Genomic DNA, 6,013 nt, shown 5'->3' on the forward strand with positions numbered 1-6,013 from the left:
AATGTTAAAGTTGAAATGGTGCTGGAATAGTGGAGGCAGCTCCTGTTTTCTTTGCGACTTGCAGTAACTAAGTGGTTCTAAATCAATAGTTGTTTAGTTGTCCGAAAATGTCGGAAACATTAACTTGCTTTTTCCATGCTGTAGGTCATGTACTGTTTGTTACATGCAATATGCTTTGTGGACTTCACAGGACAGATGTTGCTCTCTGGTTTTGTGATGAAACAAAGGTGTGATTAAATGTATTCTGCCACTGGTATTTATTATTGTCTCGGCCTTAGGCCTATATATCACGGTGGCAAGGCATATGAACTAACAGGTTAAAGAGCAAACAACACAATTATCACAACACATAGGTTGTAATACAGCAATTTCTTCCTGGCTTGGCTTCCCCAGGGATTTTACCCACGCACCGCTACTGAGAAAAAGAGAGGGAGTAAAAAGCTTTTTGTGGGATTGGCCTCGTGGGATTGGCCTCGTGGGATTGGCCTCGTGGGATTGACCTTGTGGGATTGGCCTCGTGGAATTGACCTCGTGGGATTGGCCTCGTGGGATTGACCTTGTGGAATTGGCCTCGTGGGATTGGCCTCGTGGGATTGGCCTCGTGGAATTGGCCTCGTGGGATTGACCTAGTGGGATTGGCCTCGTGGAATTGGCCTTGTGGGATTGGCTTTGTGAGATTTGCAGCAGTCATTGCACTCACAACAGAATACCGGTTTGTCTTTTTCACTATGAGTATTATCCACTGTCTCTTATCTGAGTCTCACCCCACCCCTACCCAGCCATTAGTATACATATGCACTTATTCTGGTCCCAAATCCTGTCGCTCTCTTATTTTAAAGTGCATAGAGCAGAGGTGAGATTGACAAAGATGTATTTTGGCTCTATGAGTATCACTAACCAAAGATTAATAGATTCCTACGACAACCCCAACAGCAAAGAGTTCAAACAATTGGCCATGTAGGTGTCACAGTAGGTAAGACAGGGTGTGGATCTTTATCGCTATGAGTTCTCTACACTAAAACCACATGTTGCTAAATGGCTTTTGGATAAAGAATTAGAGTGTGTGTCTACTGTTTTCTGGTGTTTCTACTCACTGTATCACCTTCTCCATTATTTTGAGCAGTAATGTTCATTTCAGGTCCTGCCAGCTACAATTACCAGTTTTATCTTGCTGCTTTTCAGCTGAAGGTGATCTACTCTAAAATGAAAGATCTGGATAAATATTTTGTCGGCTCCACAGTACAAGCCTTCAGGTGTTTGTTCCCCACTTAACCACTCCCAAGATGACTTAGAAATTCTCAGAAATAGCTATTGTTGCTTATTTGAAGTTGATGACATTATAAAGACATTACAACAATGGGTAGCAGACAGTACATTTGTTTAAATTCAACCCACGATTGTTATGTTTCTTGCTGCTTAATCTCTAACTTATCAATCTAAATCACAATGCACTATGTGTCTGTCCACTGTAGTGAAGGCAACGGATGAAGTGAGGACAAGTACCGATTGGTCGGGAGTCTGCAGTGAAACTCTTGGCTCCATGGATCCGATGGAGCGAAGTCAGTAGGGAAGGTTAGGGCATGGGCCGCTGGCCGACCAGCTCCCTGCTCATTAACAACGTGATGTCTGGAGGTACAGTATAGGGTTAACATCACTCTGCCTTGGGATGTGACATGTTCCCTATACTCCTACAGTATATGCATACCTGTCTATTAAGGCATATGTTATTATGAGCTTTTGTAGTCATTTCCTTCAAATGATCTATTGCAAGAAGGAAAAAGAGGTATGTTAAAGATCAGACCAGATTTTTGCTTTGCTCCATACTTCTGTCTCATATGTGCCTACATTTCACAGCTCTGAATGCATGTATGACAAAGGCCATGAATGGTGAGAAACAACATTTGCTGTTTATATTTCAACTATTATCTTTCTGGCTATGTGCAGCTAACTGACCTTGTCTACTCTGTCTGTCTGTCTGTCTCTTCGTCAGTCTCTCAGCCCCCCAAACCTATTCCTATCACACCCGTAAGCGTCGCACAGGCACCTTACAGTCAGTCACTTGGCTTTCCTGATTCTCCGTACCCTCCAAACACATACTTGGAATGGAGGCGACATGCTGATCGAAGCTACAAGGTTAAACTGGAGTTTGACACCTTCAACTTGGAGGATGACTGTCAGAACGACTTCATCAATGTGTATGACTCCCTGGTGCCAATGGCCGAGTGAGTAGTGGAGACAAGAAACACAGTCAACATTTTCCCACTGATATTTACTTCAGATGCCTGGCTCATGACTCATGAGTTCCTCAGTTAAATCATGTTTTGATCTCTGTGCAGGAAATGTGGATATGATACTCGCAATGAGCCTCTGTCGTTCATTTCCTCTGGAAACGTCATGCTACTGATGCTGGTAACCAACGAGGAGAAGAACTTCCCTGGCTTCAGAGCCACTTACTCTGAGCTTCCCCTAGAGCCAAGGTGTAGCTGGCTACTGTGGATATACTATGGAATAAATATAATTTTGTGTCCCCAATGGTCGTGATACTCGTTATCAGTTTCTCTTTCTGCATAGATTGTGGCAGTAAACTATAAGGACTTAAAGGCACCTTCACTTCTCCAAATGTTCCTTCCAATTACCCACCTCTGACCAAGCGTGTCTGCAAGGCCAGATTACCAAATGGCCACGCAGAAGTGTAGAATTGCAGGAAATTAGCTTTGAAACTGCAACATTTTCTCTTAGCCTCATGACAAATTTGTAGAATAGCATTATAAAACTGAAAATGTGTTGAAATGCAGGAAGTTAGCTGATTTTGTGGAGCCTCCTCCTGCTGCTGTTGACTTTATAGAGTGAGAATCAGTTTATTTTTAAAGCCCCCATGCAGTCTTTTAAATGTATTTTTTTAATAATCACAGTATGCCTAATAAATCACTGTTTTTGTTTATTTCATTAAAATAATTCAAAATACACTACCGTTCAAAAGTTTGGGGTCACTTAGAAATGTCATATTTTTCGAGAAAAAAAAAATAACATGTGTCCATTAAAAGAACATAAAATTGATCAGAAATGCAGTGTAGACATTGTTAATGTTGTAAATGGCTATTGTAGCTGGAAACGTCTGATTATTAATGGAATATCTACATAGGCGTACAGAGGCCCATTATCAGCAACAATCAGTCTTGTGTTCCAATGGCAAATTGTGTTTGCTAATCCAAGTTTATCATTTTAAAAGGCTAATTGATCATTAGAAAACCCTTTTGCAATTATGTTAGCACAGCTGAAAACTGTTGTGCTGATTAAAGAAGCAATAAAACTGGCCTTCTTGAGACTAGTTGAGTATCTGGAGCATCAGCAATTGTGGGTTCGATTACAGGCGCAAAATGGTCAGAAACAAATAACTTTCTTCTGAAACTCGTCAGTCTATTCTTGTTCTGAGAAATAAACGCTATTCAATGCGAGAAATTGCCAAGAAACTGAAGATCTCGTACAACGCGGTGTACTACTCCCTTCACAGAACAGCGCAAACTGGCTCTAACCAGAATAGAAAGAGGAGTGGGAGGCCCCGGTGCACAACTGAGCAAGAGGACAAATACATTAGTGTCTAGTTTGAGAAACAGATGCCTCACAGGTCCTCAACTGGCATCTTCATTAAATAGTACCAGCAAAACACCAGTCTCAACGTCAACAGTGAAGAGGCGACTCCGGGATGCTGACCTAGGCAGAGTTGCAAAGAAAAAGCCATATCTCAGACTGCCCATCTTAATATTTTATTTTTATTGGCCAGTCTGAGATATGGCTTTTTTTTGCAACTCTGACTAAAAGGTCAGCATCCCGTAGTCGCCTCTTCACTGTTGACATTGAGGCTGGTGTTTTGTGGGTACTATTTAATGCTCCCTACCTCTGCTCCGTCAACAAAACAATAACAATGGCAGTGGGGCAAAGAGTGGTGTTGTTTCCTCCTACCGTGGATTCCATCTTTAAAGAAAGTGTGCTTTCTCAATTTTGCTAAATGTTACTTTAGACAAAGTCAACGTCAATATTCTTCTGTTTTTTGTATGAAAAATCATAAATTCCAGCTCACTTTGAGCAAATTCAGACAAAGCACACACAGCAAATCCTACAATTAACTCAATACGTTTGTTTTTTTTGATCGATTGACAGCCCTAGTAAGAATAGTTTGTTTTTCCAAATACAGAGCTAACACAATGTAGTTCTATTAAGTTTTGTGAATTATTATAATCTCTTTTGTCTTTGTGTATTGTATTTTATCAATGTAAGGTGGGGTTTTTAAGGAAATGTTTTCATTGCCTGTTTATTTTTTAATTGCACTTCAGACTGCTGTACCTCACTAACCCTGACAGCTTGTGTACCAGCCTGGTCTCATAGACTGACATAGTAAATGTAAATCCGGGTGTCACACCCTGGCTCTGGGACTCATTATGTTGAGCCAGGGTGTGTTCATTCTATGTGTTCTGTTTCTATGTTGGGTGTTCTAGTTCGTCATTTTCTATGTTTGACTGAGTGACTCCCAATCAGAGGCAACGAGTGTCAGCTGTTTGCTGGTTGTCTCTGATTGGGAGCCATATTTAACTGTCTGTGTTTCACTTTGGGTTTGTGGGTTTTTGTTCCGTGTTCGGTCATTGTCACCGTGGACTTCACGAGTCGTGTTTTGTTTTGAGAAACTTTAACTAATTAAAGTCATGTTTGTTTCTCACGCTGCGCCTTGGTCTACTCATTACTACGACGATCGTGACAGAAAAACCCACCATACCAAGACCAAGCAGCGTGTCCAGGAGCAGGCAGCCTGGACGTGGGAGCAGATCTTGGACGGGCAGGGGTCCTGGACCTGGGAGGAAATCCTGGCCGGGATGGATCGCCGGCCATGGAGTGAGACGGTGGAGGCGCGCCGTAGAGAGGAGCTACGGCGTGATCAGGGTCGTCGTCGGACGGTCGTGAGGCAACCCCAGAAAATTTTTAGGGGGGGGCACACGGCATGGACGACGGGGCTGACGGAGGAGAAAAGGGGGCGGATCCAGAAGGCCACCAGGCCAGGGGTACACCGCCCTGTACGTCCTGTGCGGATGCCTCACACAGAGTGTGTGAGGGTAGGCATTCAGCCAGGACGGGTGGTGGCCGCTATTCACTCCAGGCCTCCTATCCGTCTCCACAGCCCGGTTCGGCCTGTCCCTGCTCCACGCACCAAGCCTACGGTGTGCGTCGCCAGCCCAGGCCGGCCTGTCCCTGCTCCACGCACCAAGCCTACGGTGTGCGTCGCCAGCCCGGTCCGGCCTGTCCCTGCTCCACGCACCAAGCCTACGGGGTGCGTCGACAGCCCAGCCCGGCCTGTCCCTGCTCCACGCACCAAGCCTACGGTGTGCGTCGACAGCCCAGCCCGGCCTGTCCCTGCTCCACGCACCAAGCCTACGGTGTGCGTCGCCAGCCCGGTCCGGCCTGTCCCTGCTCCACGCACCAAGCCTACGGTGTGCGTCGACAGCCCAGCCCGGCCTGTTCCTGCCACCCGCACCAAGCCTACGGTGTGCGTCGACAGCCCAGCCCGGCCTGTTCCTGCCACTCGCACTAAGCCAGGGGTGCGAGAAGTCAGCCTGGTAAGGCCCGTTCCTCCTCCACGCACCAAGCCAGGGGTGCAAGTCGACAGACTGGACCAGGGGCACTATGGGGGGTGTATTGGAGGGTGGTGGTCAAGGCCGGAGCCAGAACCGCCGCCGAGGAGGTATGCCCGCCCAGCCCTCCCCTGTTTTGTTTAGTTGAGGCGCGGTCGCAGTCCGCGCCTTTAGGGGGTACTGTCACACCCTGGCTCTGGGACTCATTATGTTGAGCCAGGGTGTGTTCATTCTATGTGTTCTGTTTCTATGTTGGGTGTTCTAGTTCGTCATTTTCTATGTTTGACTGAGTGACTCCCAATCAGAGGCAACGAGTGTCAGCTGTTTGCTGGTTGTCTCTGATTGGGAGCCATATTTAACTGTCTGTGTTTCACTTTGGGTTTGTGGGTTTTTGT

This window comes from Coregonus clupeaformis, chromosome 13 (assembly GCF_020615455.1).
Source record: "Coregonus clupeaformis isolate EN_2021a chromosome 13, ASM2061545v1, whole genome shotgun sequence".
Lineage (NCBI taxonomy): Eukaryota > Metazoa > Chordata > Actinopteri > Salmoniformes > Salmonidae > Coregonus > Coregonus clupeaformis.